We start from the raw sequence: 18,660 nt of genomic DNA on the forward strand, positions 1-18,660 counted from the left end.
ACAAAGCAACTGAGAAAGCCTCACCCAAACCGTGAAACCACCTCTTCAAAAGTCCAAAAAGTGCAGACAGCCAGGGACACTGAGGGAACAGATGAAACAGGGTCTCTGACTGTGAGCAGAAAGTACAATCCTCCCCCACCCCTGGATCCAGGTGTGCACGGTAGTGATTGGTTGCAATAGCACCATGTACCACCCTCCACTGAAGATCCGCTGTCCGTTTCTCAATGGGGAGCTTGTACAGGGATCTCCAGTTCCCTCTTGGGGAAGCGTCTGAGCCAACAAGCTCCGCCCACCTCGACTCCTTCAGACCCTCCAGGAGACGCCAATTGAGCACCTTCACACAGGAGGAGGTACAGGGCTTTTTTCCCCACATCCTGAAAGTCATCCAGCTGGGGAGTTGCGAATGACAGCAGCTGTCCTCCCCCTTCCTGCCAACCCCCCACTGCTGGAGTAATGCGAAAGGAGGGGAAGCTGTACCCCTCCCCTTCAGACCATTGGTCACACTGTCTTTCAGCAAAGTTCCTCAGGCCTGGTGGCAGGGCGGCGCAGACCTCCCCAACCAGTCTGTTGAACAGCCTGACGGACGTGATGTTACACCTCTGTCTTATGGTATCCTCAGATTGAGTCGCCATCTTCAGCAGGTGACCAACCTTGGTGCAACCGGCCTCCCTGAGGCTGGTCCTCACACTGGCAGACTGCAGGGTTTGTCTCCTCAAAAGGCTGTTGAAAAACAGAGGTTCCTCAAACACCCACAGCCCAAGACTTGGAGACGGGAGGCGGGCACAGTTGACAGTCCGCCACGCCTGCAGCAGGGAGCTGTTGAACGGCGTCAGGCCAGTGAGGTCGATGTTCTCCTGCTGGAAGAGAAAAAGCTGCTTCCCATAATCCAAACGTCCAGCTCTCCTCAGCAGCAGTTGGGCCGTGGTAGTCCAGTATGGACCAGGGGTGTAGAGCAGCCTTTGAGCAGCCTTCAGTCTGAAGGCGGCAATCTTCGACTGGATGTCCACCAGCCCCTGTCCCCCTTCAGCCACCGGCAGGTACAGAACAGCAGCTCGAACCCAATGTTTCCCAGACCAAAAGAAGTCCACAATGGCCTTTTGAATGTCCTCCACCAGGCGCCTCGGCGGCGCCAAAGCAGTGAACTTGTGCCAAAGGGCAGAGGTGACCAAGTTGTTAGCCACCAGGACTCTTCCCCTGTATGACAGCTGGGGCAGCAGCCACTTCCATTTGGCCAACCGTGCACACACCTTCTCCTTAACACCCTCCCAGTTCTTAGCCTGAAACCCCCCTGTGCCCAAAAAAACACCGAGCACTCTGAGCCCCTCCTTCCCCCACTGCAATCCTCCGGGCAGACTGGGGACCGCCTGGCCGCTCCAGCGTCCCATCAACAGACCCTCACTTTTCTCCCAGTTCACCCGAGCAGATGAGGCTTTCTCATACAGAGACAGCGTGTCCTGTAAGTGTTGAACATCACCCTGGCTCGTGATAAAGACATTGACATCATCAGCATAAGCTGAGACGGTCAGAGAGTCATCAAGGTCCGAGGCCCCCGGCAAAGAGAAGCCGCTGAGCCGCTGTCTCAACCTGCACAGCAGGGGCTCAATAGCCAGGCTGTACAGCTGTTCCGAAAGAGGACAGCCCTGCCTGATGCCCCGCTGCACAGGAACCGGGCGGCTCAGCCCCGCCCCCGTCTTTACCAACACCTGGGCACCAGAGTACAGTAAACCAATCCACGACAGGAACCCATCACCAAAACCAAAAGCCCTGAGTGTAGAAAACAAATAATCGTGATCCACTCTGTCAAACGCCTTCTCCTGGTCCAAGCTCACATTGCCAAGACTGACAGTACTGTCAGAAAAACAAACATCAATAACATCCCGCAACAGAAAAATGTTGTCCATGATGGTTCTATCGGGCACACAATAAGTTTGGTCACTGCGTACAACCTGACCAAGGAAGTTTTTAAGTCTGTTCGACAAAGCTCGAGAGAGCACTTTATAGTCCGAGCAGAGCAGGGCCACCGGCCTCCAGTTCTTCAGTAAGGCCAGGTCTCCCTTCTTCGGAAGGAGCGAAAGGACAGCTCGCCGACAGGAAGTAGGGAGGGATCCTGCTCTGGAGCATTCCAACAGGACAGCATGCAGATCAGGTCCAAGAATATTCCAGAAACGCTTCAGAAAGTCAGTGGACAAACCGTCAATCCCTGGCACCCGTCCTGATGCCAGCTGATTGACAGCAACTGTCAATTCCTCCAGGGTCAGCTCACAGTCCAGCTCAACTTTCTCCTCCTGGCTGAGTTGAGGAAGCCCATCCAGGAGCTCCCCCCGACACTCCATGCTGCACTGCTCAGCCCTGAAGAGTCCGAAGTAAAAATCCACCGCATGGTTCCTCATCTGGCTTGGGCTGGTGGTCACATTCCACTGGGGAGTTTAAAGCAGTTCATCTCCTTCCTCTGTGCCACTGATCTCTCCAGATTGAAGAAGAAGGAGGTTGGAGCATCCATATCTTTTAACTGAAGGAAGCGAGACCTGACAAGAGCCCCCTTCACTTGTTCTTGCAGAAAAAAGCTCAGCTCCAACCTTTTCTCGTGCAGCAAACGACCCACAGTGGGATTAGAGTCTCTATTCAGGCCCTCCTCCAAGTTTTTGATGCTGGCCTCAAGCTCCTGAACTGCAGCCTTCACTCTGACTGTTCGGATTTTATGGTTTGAGCCCTCCGAAAAGGCTTACCAGGAAGCACACCATTTACAACTCGTGTTTGTCATTTGTATTCTTTTTATTTAATCCAATGACCACAGGTCATAAACCTGAAATACAATAAAATAAAGCATTACAATGCAATCACCTGAATGTAACCAGTAATCAAGCAAAAGCTTGCAATATCAAACTAAATAAAGTCGGATTAAATCAATCAGAAACTACATTGCCCAGAATGCCTTGCGCTACTGGGCATGCGCAGTTTGAGCCTGGCACTCACGAGTCGCTTCCCATGTAAACAACATGCTCTTAAAGTAAATAGGAACTTAGATCACCAAAGTGCAGCATTTTAAAACAGATCGACACCAATGCTTCTCGCCGCCACCATTGCTGTAAGCCGCCGAGCAAGAGTAAGACGCCGAGCAACAGCAAATAACAAGTTTGAGCCGCTGCTAGCGCCGCTAGCGCCGCTAGCCGGATGCTAACGCCGCTAAACCCCACAACTCCCAGGTTTTTTACCCCACTGCAGGCTGCGACGCTCAAGCGATGATCAACACTGGCCCGGTGAGGCACACGTTAAGGCACATAAATAAGCATCAACAGTGCTTTAAATCAAAACAGTAGCTGCAACGTACCGACGGGCTGTGTGCTCCTGGTGCTGGCGGAGATGACCCTTTCAAAATAAGACCAACCCGAAGTCCGCCATATTGCCACACTTAAATAGAAAATATATTCAACCATATCCAAAGAACTTATTTTTATCTTATTTCCCATTACTTACTTCAGATTACTTCTATCTTAATTCAAACAATTTAATGTAACAAAATTATCCAAACCCATTAATTAGTATTATTTATTTTATTTATTTTTTTTCCCTTTTAGCCCAAAGTCTCAACACCTCCCACTTGGCCGACTGACTAACAATCCAAGGAGGCCATACCAAACAATAACTTGAGTCTCTTATTGAGCATTTCAAACTTAAAGTAAAACTGTAATGACATTTGTAATGAAACTAAAGTGCCTTTCGAACAAAAGTCTTTCAAGTCCTTGTAGACCATAAGCACAAATTAACTAAGGAGGTAGGCTCCACCACCTTTCCTCCTACTGAGTGCAGGTTTGCCCTCTAATCACTCAGTTGCCTCCCAGGGTTACCCACTAACTGAAAACCAGTCACAGAGTCCTTGGGTACCCATGGTGAGGACTTGTCTTACCTGCTATTGCTCCTCAGCAGGAATCAAAACCACCAACCTCCGCACATCCCTGCGAACGATGATGGTTGTGGGCATGTTGGAGTCCTTTCTTCTGGTCCTGGACACATCAGCAGCAGGAAGGCCCATGCAGGTCTTTATGTCCGCATCCCGGACCACCCCTTTCTCGTCAGGATATGTCGCAACAACCCTTCCAAGCCGGAACTGTCCTCTCAGGGCATTCTGGTCTGCAATCCAGACGACATCCCCGACCTTGAGATTCCTCTCTGTTCGATGCCACTTATGCCGGATGAACAAGTTTGGTCCTGCAAGCTCATTCCATTTTTTCCAGAACCTGTCGACTCCAGCCTGGACAGCTCTCAGCCTGCGCCAAGAGTGGGTATCCAAGTCGATCCCATGCAGATCTCCTCCCTGTCCAGTGCGCCCCAGGATAAGGGAGTTGGGCGTTAAGTACTCCACCGTGTCCTCTTGCTCCTGTGCTCTGGCATCGATTGGTCGCTCATTGGTCAAGTTGGCCGCCGCGTAGAGAAGAGTCTGGAATTCACCCCAGGTGTAGAAGCTGGTAGTTCCACTGAGGCTGTTCATAGCTCTCTTAATGAGCTTGACAGCCGCCTCTGCTGCTCCGTTCCTGTGTGGGGAGTCTGCAGGATGGAAGTCCCACTGCCATTCTGTTCCATTCTTAGCAGCTGTGTTGTCCAAAGACGACTTCTGCAAACAAGTCAGGTGTTTGTGTAGTTCTCTCAGAGCGGGCCTGGCACCCACGAAGTTTGTGCCTCTGTCAGACCACAACTTCCTAGGATGCCCCCTTAGTGACGTAAATCGGGAGTAGGCCTGAAGAAAACTCTCAGAAGACCGGTCATCGACGAGGTCCGCATGAACAGCTCTGGAAGCCATGCAGCAATACACGACTCCCCAGATCTTCTTCTTGGTTCTCTTCTTAACAGCATCCCTCACTTCGAAGGGCCCGAAGAGGTCCAGTGTGGTGTATTCGAAGGGGTTTGCTCTGCAGGTTCGCTCGTTTGGAAGATCGCTCATCACTTGCTGGCACAGTTGAGATCTCCGCTTCTTGCAAGCGATGCACTCATTGATCACCTTTTTGACTGTCCTCCGACCTTGCACCACCCATGCTTTTCTTCTGGTGCGCAGAAGTGTGGTAGCAACGCCTTCGTGATTTGTCTCGTGAGCTTCTCTGGCGAGCAAGGTCCCCAACCACGACCGGTAGGGAATTAGCGGCACAGCGGTCCCGTCTTCAGCCCAGGATTGAATTCTACCACCACACAGTAGAAGTCCTGTGGTGACGTCTTTGAACACCACCAGGCGGTTCAGTGTTGTGTTCTGAAAGCTTACACCATCTTGGGTTGCAATGGCTAGGTCTTGGAAGGCCAAAGCTCTTTCTTCCACAGACAGCTCAGGGCCCCTCGCCTCCCACTTTGGTGAATTTGGAGCTTGACCTTTAATGTTCAGCCAGGATTCTGCAGCTCTTCGCGTCCAAGCAACTGTTCCGCACAGTTTAGACAAACTGCTGAAACGGTTGGGCCCAACAAGTTGTACTAGGGCCACACTCCAAGGGTTCCTCTTTGGTTTTCCTGCCGTTAGGGATTGACACTGGTCCTTTGGCACTGGCGGTGGTTGCAGTACACAGTCTCTGCTGTTAACACCAACATCAGTGTTGCTGGAGTTTGGTGAGCGTCCTGCTTGAGACCTGGTGACTGCAGCTGAGAAGGCCTTTCTTTGGAGCTTTTTCACATCATCAGCAACTTGAGCTACTATTTCGCTGGCCATCTTGACAGGCCACTCAGCTTCAGGCAACCTCAGAAACTCCGGGCCTTGTTGCCACTCCGACCCTTCATCAAGCTCTTCAGGAGTTGCTCCCCTTGTGATGATGTCTGCTATATTGAAGTTGCCTTCAACCCACCTCCAGTCTTCTACTGGACCAGCCTTCTGAATCTCACCAATGCGATTGGCGAAGAAGGTCTGATAGCCATAACTGTCCTTGTGAATTGCTCCCAGAATCGTTTGGCTATCCACAAAATGGATCCAGTGTGCGACCTTGATGCGGCAGTGCTTCTCAAAGTACCTTTTCAGACGGGTGGCAAAGACTGCGCCACATATCTCTGCCTTGATCACGTCTCCTTTCTGGTCGAGAGGAGTAAGTTTGGCCTTTGATTCAACCAACCGCACGACGATGCCACTCTCTGTCATCCAACGGAGATACAGCACTGCGCCATAGGAAGCCTCACTTCCATCTGAAAACGTGACTCCCAATGGACGGCCAATGGCTCCTGGAGGAGTGAGGCTCCTTGGGAACCTGATCTGACCAAGCCTCACATACTCTTCAAAGAGTCTTATGGAGGCCTCCCGGAGTTTCGGTGAGAGTGGGTCATCCCAAGTGTCTTTGGTTGGACTTCTTTTATTTGCTTCTTGGTAAGATTCTCTTACAAGCATTACTCCTTTCTGCTTTGCAGGTGTGGCAAGACCAATGGGGTCATAAAATCCAGCGATCTGGCTCAGCAGTATCCGACGTGTTAGTGGATTTGGAGTGTTGCTTCTGACTTCTCCTTCGCGCAGATCGAGGCCCGTCCTCATCTTCCCTCTCTTTTTGGAGAAATTTATGGAAGTCATTACGCGAAGTTTGTCAGTCTCTGGCTCATAGCCGACTCCCAGTGCTTTGCTTTCCTCATCACGCATCTGGTTGGGTAGAACCAGAGTTTTTGGCACAGGCACAGTTGCTGGTGTGATGCTAGTGTCGGCTGTGACTTCAGACTTCCCACTGTGACCTGAGAAGACCCACGGTTTAAGGGAGAATCCTCCTGCCTTTAAGATATTCTCCACACCTTTGGTGATCTTCTCCAATGTCTGAAGGTCATTGTGGGATGTTAGTATATCGTCCACGTAGCTGTCTTCCACGAGCACCCGGCGCTCTTCGCCCAAGCCTGCAAACTGGTGCAGATTGGCTGTTTCTCTCATGGCGATCTGCGCGATAGAACCAGCCGGTTTATCACCAATGTTTACTCTGACAACAGCAAATACTTCAATCTCATCCTCTGGATTATCTCTCCAGAGAAATCGATGGAGATGTACTTCTCTGTCTTTTAGCCAGACTGAATTATACATTTTCCTCACGTCACCTAGGGCGGCGTACAGTCCAGATCTGAATCTCAAGAGCACTCCTCTTATCTGATTTAGGACATCTGGTCCCTTGTGCAGTAGATCATTCAAACTCACTCCCATGAATTCTTGACTACTGTTCCAAACGATCCTCACTGGAGTAGTGATTGAGTGAGGATTTGGGGCAACTAGATGGCTGATATACCACTTAGGTCCCTTCCAGTTGTTGATTTCCACATCGGTGAACTTGACAGCAGCTCCTCTTGAGATCATCTCATGGATTTGCTCTTTGTATGCAGCTTTCCATTCTGGCTCTTTCTCGAGGCGCCTTTCTGTGTTCAGAAAGGTTGCTTCCACTGCACGCCTGTTGTCTGGTAATGTTGAAGGATCTCCCCTCCAAGGGTAAGCTGCGTCCCAGTGGGGGAACTCACTGTGCTTGTCAGCTTGCATATAGGTAAGGCATTCCTTAATTTTTTCCATTTCTCGTTCCTCTCCGAGGGTCATTTCTTTGCCTCCAGGAGAACACCCACCGCACTTGCAGCCTCCACATCGAGGGTCACACGCTGCACCAACACTGTCCCACTTGAACCATTCGAGGACTTCTTTGTTGGTTGTTGCTGTGCTTCGGAGTATTGGTCCTTTCACTTGAGCTTCGCTGGGTCCTGCTGGATCCATGCGAAGTTCCTTGTACATGCTTGAAGCTGTTCTCATTGACCGAGCGAAGTGAGTTTCAGACCTGTGTACTTCCAGGTCAATCTCTTCAAAGAGGGCAGGATTGGTTCCTCCAATAGCCTTCCCCAACGGTCCATCCCAGAGGACGAGGTCTCCCACCTTCCTGATTGGTTGTGGGACCAGGCGGCCTTCTCTGTGGCTGATCAGTAGATCGATCTTGTCTGGGCGGACTAAGTCCTGAAGCGCTACATCAGGGAAGAACTTTTGCAGTTGGTGTGGTGTGACTGCTTGGTTCACCTTTGCAATATTATCCAGGCCGTAACAGATAAGTTTCTGCTCCACCACTGTACCTTTCGGAGTCTTCACTCGAAGCCTCAGGGTGTATCTTTTGGTGTTGACTGTCTTCTCCATCTCTCCGACGCCTTGAACAATCAGCTTTATGTTCTCCCCTCTGAGCTTAAGACGTTCTGCAGCTTCGTTGGAAATGTAGTTGGTATCCGAAGCCAGGTCGATCAATGTACCAATTAGGTGGCCTGAGTTTGTTGTTGCTTCCAGTAGCATCATTATAACTGGATGCTCCTTCAGCTCACAGTCAGTGTTGGCACACACAGTTGTAGAGATCTTGTTTGAGAAAGCCTCTTTGAATTCTGCCTTGAGCTCAGGAGACAGTTTAGCAACAAGCTCTTCTTGTTTCTCTGTTAATCCAAGTCCCCTTCTTTCTACTTTTGTGTTGCTCTGCTCGTCACTCTTACTGTCTTTCTTCTTGATCAGTGGCTTTGGACAGAGCAAGTAGTTGTGACCTGAAGACCCCTCTTTCCGACAGTCGTCTCTTGAGCATAGATATTTTTGAGTGCAGCTCCCGTCTTCATCGTGGATGAGTAAGCACTTGAAACATGCTCCTGCTCTCTTTAGCTGAGCTTTCTTACTGATGAGGTTGAGCTTCTTGAAGACTTTGCAGGCAAACAATCTGCCTGCATGCTCGCTGTCTCCACATGCAATACATGAGTTTGGTTGAGAGCCTCCTTGAGTTTTTCCCAAGCTGGCTTTGGTGAAAGCTTTCTTTTCTTTCCTTCTGTCATTTGCCCTCTCTGGATTGTCAGCAGAGGTGAGCTGTAGCTGATCCAGCTCCTCAAGGATGTCCTCTTGCTTTTTCAGGTACTGCAGCAGACAATCAAAGTGGTTTTGTGGTGAAAACCCACTTCCAGGATCACTTTTATGGGTGAGCCACTTCTCCTTCAGGGACTCAGGAAGTTTACTTTCAATTGAATGTACAACCACTCGATTTTTTACAGCGTCTTCCTCACCCAAGACTTGGAGGTCACGTAGAGCTCTCTCCACGGCCTGAATCAGTTCGATCGTCTTTCTGGGGTGATTTCCCTTAACAGCTGGAAGTCCTTGCACCTCTTTTGAAATCAGCAGCACTATTTTTGGCTTGTTTCCATATTTGTTGTCTAGAAGCCTGAACACGTCATCGGAAGAGCCACAGCTGGATAACACAAGGTCCCTCTTAATCCTTTCATCTAGGCTGCTCAATAGATGGAACTTTTTCACATTGTCCAACCCATGAGGGTTTCCCAGCTGCTGTAGGTCCTCCCATTCAGCTTTCCAGCGGTAGTAATCTCTTATGTTACCAGAGAACATTGGTAGGCGTGCCCGCTCCAGACTAATCTGCGGCTTGAAGTTGTATGGGATTGGGTGTGGGCCAGAATCACCCTGCAGTGTGTTGAAGGCATTAGGGAGTACACCGTAGCTCAGACTGGGTGGCATGTGGGGCAGGCTAGGCTGGGGGCCACCGACAGGGTTGTGAGAATCTAAAGGGGAACTCAGCTCAGGTTTAGGTTGAGCACTGACAGCAGCTTCTTTCTCACTGGCTTCGTCATGCTCTTTATCCTCACCTTGTTCTCCTGCACCATCTGAATTCTCACTCCGCTGGTCCCAGCCTCGGAGGCTGCCTTGCCATGTCCACTCATCCCACAGCTTCTCACGCCGTTTCTTCAGCCTTCTAGTACAGTCTTTGGTCTCCGTTACGTTGGCTCTGGGAATCAAATCCATCCACTTACTCAATCCGTTCTCGAGTTCGTAGACATCCCGCTCCAAGCTTCGATTCATTAGTTCACGCTGCCTTCCGGTCATCTGGCGATGGTCAGCTGCCTCGGCCTTGTCCATGGCTGACTCAGCCTCTTTCGTGAGGTTAGTGATTTCCTCCTCAGCAAACCTGGTCCAGAAGCTTTTTAAGACGACATGTTCAACCTCATCAAACTTACAGTCACACTCTGCTGTTTTCTCGTCGACGTTGTCTGCCTTTTTTGCAGCTTCTTCACTGTTCGCTTCTCTCAGGGCCATGGAGTAGTCAAATCCAGCATCTCTAACTCTGGAGTGGTCCACTTTAAAGTTCCTCCACTCACTTCTCATTTCACCTTCTCCCAGTGCATTAACTCTGGAAGTAATGTGGTTGGCTCTTTTGGTGAATGCAGTCTGAGCTGCTGAACGCTTCTGCTTCAGCCTTTCCAGCTCCTCCTCTTTTGTTGCCATCTTGGTACCTTTTGCCTTTGTTTGACTGAATAAACTTTATTCCAACTGGGTTTAAGTAGTCTTATTTTTCTGTAGACTCTCTCCTCTTTTTGGTTTCAATAGTTTATTTATCAGCCATTAAGTTAGCAGGTGGGCAGATGACTTTGTAGGTGGGCAATTTGCCGTTTACAGATGTTGAGCAGTCTTTACTTTGTTTCACCTTTTTCTTCAGAACCGAGCCACGGTTTATGACTGTTCGGATTTTATGGTTTGAGCCCTCCGAAAAGGCTTACCAGGAAGCACACCATTTACAACTCGTGTTTGTCATTTGTATTCTTTTTATTTAATCCAATGACCACAGGTCATAAACCTGAAATACAATAAAATAAAGCATTACAATGCAATCACCTGAATGTAACCAGTAATCAAGCAAAAGCTTGCAATATCAAACTAAATAAAGTCGGATTAAATCAATCAGAAACTACATTGCCCAGAATGCCTTGCGCTACTGGGCATGCGCAGTTTGAGCCTGGCACTCACGAGTCGCTTCCCATGTAAACAACATGCTCTTAAAGTAAATAGGAACTTAGATCACCAAAGTGCAGCATTTTAAAACAGATCGACACCAATGCTTCTCGCCGCCACCATTGCTGTAAGCCGCCGAGCAAGAGTAAGACGCCGAGCAACAGCAAATAACAAGTTTGAGCCGCTGCTAGCGCCGCTAGCGCCGCTAGCCGGATGCTAACGCCGCTAAACCCCACAACTCCCAGGTTTTTTACCCCACTGCAGGCTGCGACGCTCAAGCGATGATCAACACTGGCCCGGTGAGGCACACGTTAAGGCACATAAATAAGCATCAACAGTGCTTTAAATCAAAACAGTAGCTGCAACGTACCGACGGGCTGTGTGCTCCTGGTGCTGGCGGAGATGACCCTTTCAAAATAAGACCAACCCGAAGTCCGCCATATTGCCACACTTAAATAGAAAATATATTCAACCATATCCAAAGAACTTATTTTTTTCTTATTTCCCATTACTTACTTCAGATTACTTCTATCTTAATTCAAACAATTTAATGTAACAAAATTATCCAAACCCATTAATTAGTATTATTTATTTTATTTATTTTTTTTCCCTTTTAGCCCAAAGTCTCAACACTGACCGTAGAAAAAGAACTAAACTGCTGACAGAAGACACGAATTTGCGCTTTCCCAACTTCCCACCACTGAGTCAGACAGCTAAAGCTCCCTTTCTTCTCCCTCCATTCTCCCCAAAAGTTGTTGAAGCCCTGACAGAAAGCGCTATCCAACAAGACTTTATTATTGAAGAACCAGTGTGACTTAACCCTTTCCCCCGGTGAGCTGACCAGTTCAACAGGGACTAGATGGTGATCAGTGAAACCAACTGGGTTGATGCTGCTGCGAATCAGTCTGGAGCTCAGGTTCTGTGAGATATAGAACCTATCTAACCTGGCTGCACTCACCCTATTGCTACCAGTCCTCACCCATGTATATTGTCTGGACTGTGGATGCTTCACCCTCCAGGAATCCAAAAGATCCAGGTGTACAATAACCTTGTTAAGGCTTTGAGCTGACTGTGGGTGGGGTTCCTCACCTATCCTGTCCATTGTAAAGTTCACTGTGCAATTGAAATCACCACCGATAACTAGCTGCTCCAGATGATGGTTAGCCAGCTCGTTTTTCAGCGATGTGAAAAAACCAACTCTCTGTGGGCCGCGGTTTGGAGCATAGACATTCACAAAACAAAAGACAGAGCTCTCTATTTCTGCCGTGACAATTAAGAGTCGACCCTTCACCACTTCAGTAGAAGATAAAATTGTCGCATTAATAGACGGATTAAACAAAACAGCTACCCCTGCACTGAAATTGGTGTCGTGACTCAGGGAGAACGCCCCCCCCCACCATAACCCCCAGTCTGTCTCATCCGCTGGAGTAGTATGAGTCTCCTGCAGAAAGAGGACGTCCACTCTCTTCTGAGTAGTGACTTCAGAAACTAGAGCCCTTTTCTGCCCGTCCCTCCCACCATTGATGTTTAGTGATCCTGCTTTAAGGCTCCGCATGTTAAAGTGAGCCAGGGGAAACAGAGAGAAGAACAAAGAACAGTAAAAAAGGAGAAGCACCGAGTGACACATGATCATATTACTTTTTTAACTCTGCGAGCAGGTCCGACGTTTTGTGACTTCCTCAACGTGGTGATGTGCTTTTTCAAACGAAAATGTTTCCTCTCATCCAACAGGTCAAAACCAACAAGTCTCTTCAGCATGTCCACGGATTTGACGAATTTATCAGTGTCACTGAAGTAGTCACTCACTTTCACAGATTTCTTGTAAGTTGCATCCAGGAAATCATTAATATCCTTTAAAGAATAGAGATCGTCCATGTTCCTGTTGCTTTCACAAACAGAAAATGTATCAGAATCAGAGTCAAACTCCACCTCAGCCTCACCTGGAACCTGGCTGGTTGATGCTTCAACATTTACATTGCTCTCCACACCAGAACACATTGAGTCTTCCTTCTCTACAGCCTGAGACTGAATCTCAGCGTCTGCAGACCGGGAGCCACCCGGGTTCTCCTCCTCCTCAGGAGCCTGCTGCTTAGACTGGGAACAGTCCTCCTCTGGATCCTGGTTCCAAATCCCCCGCTTCACACCGCGCTTTCCTGGCTCCAGTTCAGCAGTAGTGAGTTCAGCATCGCCGCACGCCGTAACGCCGGTCCCAACGGACCCGCCCGCAGCAGCGGCTGCAGGAGCACCACCCGCTGGAGCACCACCCGCCGGAGCGCCGCCCGCTGGAGCACCACCCGCTGGAGCACCGCCCGCTGGAGCACCACCCGCAGCAGCGGCAGCACCGCCCGCGGCAGGCCCCCGTCCAGCCGCACCATCCTCCCTATGTGGACACGCAGCACGTTTATGCCCCACATCTCCACACTCGAAACATATCAGCTGTCCAGAGCTAGCGTACACCATGTAGGACCCGTCCCCGTGCTTCACCCTGAAGGAACCCTCCAGCGTCTGGGAAGGCGAGTCCAGAAACATGAACACCTGCCTCCTCAGTGACTGCACGTGTTTCAGCTTCACGTCTCGACAGCCCAGATTAATGCTTCTAAACCCGCTAGCAAACTTTCCAAACCTCCGGAGCTCGCCAGCGAGCAACTCATCGGAGATAAACGGTGGAACACCGGACACAGTGACCCGTGTAGACAGAACCGACAGCGGGGAAACCTGCACTAAAGCCTCCCTGATAATTACTCCACTCTCAATTAACTCAAAGACATGAGCCTCCTCCTTCAGAAAAACCACAGCTTTGTTCATTCGCGAAGCAAACAACAGGTTCTCATGTTCTACCTGCTCACTGACCGCCAGCAGAACCTCCTCCACGGTAACATTGCTATCCGGGGGCACGATCCTCACACCCTGCCGGACAGATGGAGGGCGCCACAGGCCACTCAACCAAGCTCACAGAAAAAAAAGGCTAACTTACCTTGATCATGCGAAGAGAGGAGAAAAGCCACGAAAACCAAACCAGGACAAAAAAGACACCCTTCAAACTCCGTGCCACTCACTCATCCACCACCACCACTCACAACTCACGCCCACAGGAAACCGAAGGAGAGGAGAGGAGAGGAGAGGAAGGGAGGAGAGGAGGGAGGGCATGTTGTTGTAGTAGTCTGCTCTGTCAGTGTTCGATAGAAGTTGTCTCACATATTTTACACTTTATTTTAGGATTAGTTAGAATAAATTTGCAAAATTTAGTGTGTATTGTATAGGGCTCTATTTAAAACTGAGCTACTGTTTTGTTTTGTTTTTAATTTAAAGAACTATTTTAAAGGTTTGTTTTTTACACTGCTTGAAAAGACCTGTATTCGGGCCTGATTACAGCAACACACACCTCCTGTATTCAGGCATATGAAGTTGTAGTCAGACATATCTCAGCTGTAACGCAGGAGCCTGAGTATGCCTGAATACATACCATCTTAAGGGCTCGCATACGGCCTTGAAAAGGTGTGAAATGTTCACACCTCTTGAGCTCCACAATGGTCAGTTGCCATGGAGAATAATCCCCTGGTTTCTTGCAGGGGGGCATTAGCATCTCACACCTTGGGCCTTATTCTTACACTTGGTTGGTTGTTTTGAACTCACCGGCCCTACCGCCATTGGTCAAATATGTAGGGGGATTTATTCGATATGCATATATTAACTTTATGATAGTTTAATTTATCATATATGACTTAATGTAGTTATAATTAATGTAATCTTATAATGCACTATATCATAAATAAGAATGAAACACTATCAGAGCATAAATATTTATTTTGTTGTAAAAAAAAATTACTACAATCTACAAACACACAATGAAATAAATATAAAGTATGTACAACAGTAGAAAAAAATCACACCAATCTACAATCTACAAACACACAATGAAAAAAAAACAATAAAATATAAATATAAGTATGCGCAGAGCCACAAACAAGTCACTCCTTGTGCAGCAGTAAACACATCCCCGGCAACTCTCTTATGATGGTAGGCAAACCAAACCAAACCAAACCAAACTAAACCAAACCAAATTACACTAAACAAAATTAAACTAAACCAAACTAAATTAAACTAAACTAAACTATACTAACTAAATACTAGTTTAAACAGTTAAGTATCCACAAAGCTGCCCTAGGAGCTAGAATGCTGTGGGAAGTACGGTGCACTGAGCCCTGTCCTCTAATGTCTGAATGTTATTCCCTTTAGTCCGTTCATTGCTTTTCACCTGTTGTCCCCCCCTTCGAGGGGGAGTCTTCTCCAGTTTCAGTTGCTGACTCCACTATTACGAGGGCCTATGAACAAGCTCCGTCCGGACCGGGAGGACACTCCTGTCGGTCCTGCCCGTGGACTGGCTTCGGTTCTATTGCTGGGATCCGTGGTTCTTGTGCTGGACCGTCCAACGGACTGTCCTCAACATAGTCCTAGGCTTTACTTATTATTGTCTCATGCTAGCTGTTGCCAAAGCTGTCCGTCCCTGGGAGAGGGATCCCTCCATACTGTGGTTCTCCCCAAGATTTCTTCTTTTCCCACTGGGTTTCTGGAGTTTTTTCTTGCCGGATGTGAGGGTCGAAGGCGGTGGTTGCTTCGTTCTGTCTCGTTACTGTAAATATTGACATATTACCATTATGCTTATTCACTGTTTTTACTTTTACCGACCAATGTAACATCTTGAAGCCCTCTGAGGCAACTGTTGTTGTGATACTGGGCTATACAAAAATAAATTGAATTGAATTGAATTGGATATTTTGGATCAGCCTCCAGTCTGCCTTGCAGTACAGCACACAGGGCTGACAACTCCTGGCTTCTAGGTGGAGGCCGGACGATCCATACAGGCTTTCCATCTAAGATGGCGTCCTCCTCCTCTGACATGAGGTCAATGGATGCCATTTTCCACGTGCCCTCTTCGTTGCCACGGACAACACCACCTCTGGCTTTGAAAAGCTGCCAAAACACAGAGAAAATGGAAAGTTTAGCACTGAGTAAATTAGATTGGGGAGAGTCAAAGTAAAGCATGGAGAGATGCAGTCTTTACTTACTCTTCTCTTCCTTTGTTTATTTGCTGCAGAAACCCTGCACCTCCACTTCTCCTCAGGAGTATTCTCTTGGCCCCTGAAAGTCCGCCGGAGCGTCTCAAAGTAGGTTTTGCAGCAGCCTGAAGAGGAAAGGGTTCAATAATTAATGAAATTGGTCACATATAGTAGTAAACCAGCTCAGCATATAAGGAAGAAAACTTATGTAACTTCCAAGTTAGTTTTAGTGGCACAAGACAATTCAACTCACCAGCTATAGTTTCAGGGTCCACATTTGGATGGGCCAGTGAAACCTCCTGAGCGAGATAGGTGGTAACTTTTGAATTGTGGGGTGAAGACACACTGGAAAACAAATTAAGTCTGTGATTAGAAGGGAATGGCCCGCTGACTAGGTCAGACTGAAACAACACTTTTAGAATTTAACATAACCCAAACATTAAAATTGTAATCACACCTTAAACGTGCATCATAACATTTACTGGAGTCATGTTGGGCCTTGTGGAGCCTCCGCACAGCGTCCTGAGAAAAAAGAATGTGAAAATGTTAAATACTGAACATGTAGTGAAGCTGCATCAACGTATATGTGTCAAAGGTCACTTACAGAAATGATGCCGTTTCTCCCACGTTTTTCTTTGGGTGCCGCCGAGTCCAACCAAAGCAGTTTTGCCCTGCACTCTTCATGGGCTGCCTCCAATCGGTCAAATCGCTTATTAATCAAATCCCCTTGAGTCTTTATGGACTCTTCAAGTCGTTGGAGCGCATTGCATAACATGCCGAGGCTCATTTGGGGCACAGGAGCGATGGGGGAAACTGATTCCCATCTGCAATCCTCTGCTCTGCGTGGTGTTATGGAAGGACTGGTGTCCAGATGTAGCAGGGTCAATTATGCAGCTGTACATGTGTATGTATTTAGAATATGTATATTTGTTTTAATTAATAATTACACAAAATCTGGATCTGGCTCTTGTTTGTTTGTTTGGTTGGTTTTGTTTTAGTTAATGCCTGACTGTTTATACCGCTTAGTCAGCAAGTGGAACTTTTGTTTGGGTGCCATAATACGTGCAACACACCCCTTTATAAGAAGCGTTCTGGCGCCAATTCTCTCCCTTCCGTCTCTGATTTCTGTGGGAGAGGTAAGCATCTTTTGTGTCCGGAGAAATTTCTGTTATAAACTTAATATGAGATATTAATTTTGTCATCAATTGATCTGTTTAGGGGCACGTATTGTGGCGACTGCTGACTGGTGGATTTTTTTTGTTTCTACTGTGTGTCAGGTATGTTATTTTCTGTTTGAAAAATGTAATGTATTTCGCCCTTCCGTCTCTGATTTCTGTGGGAGAGGGGCACGTATTGTGGCGACTGCTGACTGGTGGATTTTTTTTGTTTCTACTGTGTGTCAGAAATAAATGGAGACTGCCTCCAAAAAGATAAACGCCTGATTCGTCACTCCAACAACAACGCAGAGACAGATCTACACCGGTCACACTTGGTGCCGTGACGACCTGTTGCATCTCCGATCAGCGCTTGACTGGTCCCCGGGGTTCGGCTGCTCTCACCTGGCTCCTGTCGGCTACTCCTCCCGGTCCTCTCTGCTGCTCCGCAAAGTTTGCTGCGCATTGCATTGTAGCGATAGTTTGATCGTTCCAGTAAAAAAAAAAAAAAAGACAAACAGTGAATGGGACAAGTATCTGTTATTACTGGGAAAGAAACTTTATTTTGACAGTGGGTTTGTTGTTCTTATCAACTCTTTTGGTGAAGTATTTGCGTGACTGAGCATTAAAAAAAAAAAAAACAAAGTGAGGAAAAAAAATCGTTTCATTTTCCATCATCCATGTGTACATTTTAGTTTCACTTTTGGGAATTTGACACTCTTTTCTTCTGCTGTGTATATGTATATATTATTGTAGTTTGTACATATTTTTTTCTTGTTTTTTTTGCTGGTATTGCACTTATATTGCTGTATTGGCACAGTTTTTGGAGTGGATGTTTTTGGAGTTCATGCTATGGATAGGAATGTGCATAATGTCACGTTTGGTGTGGGGAGGGGCCAGCGGGTTGCTGGTAGAGATTGGTTGATGTCCCCCAGCGTTCCCGCATACACGGCTGATCAGACAGTCGACCCACCTTTGACCCCCACTGCTAGTTCCACTCCAATTACCCATGCAGACCCCAAGCCCACGCAAGCCATGTCTGCTGATTTTTATGGTGACATGATCGCAAATCTGGCTAAACAGATTGGAGAAAACATTTCAGCCAGCCTTCACACTATCCTCCAGCCCAGTACTGCCCAGCCTCAGTCTCCCACCACCTGTCAGTCGTCCAGCGAGGCTGGTTTATCAAATTTGAAGGTTGTTGTGCAATCAGACACCAAAGCTCCACCTTACTTCAGGGGTGATCATGCTGATGTGTTCTCTGTTCATGAGTGGGAGGACATGATGAGATGTTACTTAAAGAGGATAAAGTGTGACAACCCTGCTGAAATGTTTGATCTAATAATGTCGAGACTAACAGGCAAAGCTAGGGACGTGGTGAAGGTATCGCTCCGCAGCCGTCCTGAGCTGAGTGTGGCTGACCTGCCCACAGCTGTGTTCGACATACTGAAGGGTAATTTCAGTGAGCTGTCATTCTCTAACTTGCCTATGAAAGATTTCTACAGCACCATTCCCTGTGTTGGTGAGAGTGCTATGGACTATTGGATTTGCCTTAACAAGTCCATTGATGCTGCCAATGAGTGTCTCCGGAGGCGGGGTAAATCCCTGGAGGACCCCAGCGCTGAGGTGGTCTTGATGTTCATTAATCATTGTCCTGACCTCAGGCTTGCCATGTCATTCCAGCTGAAGGCACCTGAGCAATGGACGGCAGCTGAGGTTCAGGAGCGTCTGG

This window comes from Salarias fasciatus, chromosome 18, assembly GCF_902148845.1.
Source record: "Salarias fasciatus chromosome 18, fSalaFa1.1, whole genome shotgun sequence".
Taxonomy (NCBI): Eukaryota; Metazoa; Chordata; class Actinopteri; order Blenniiformes; family Blenniidae; genus Salarias; species Salarias fasciatus.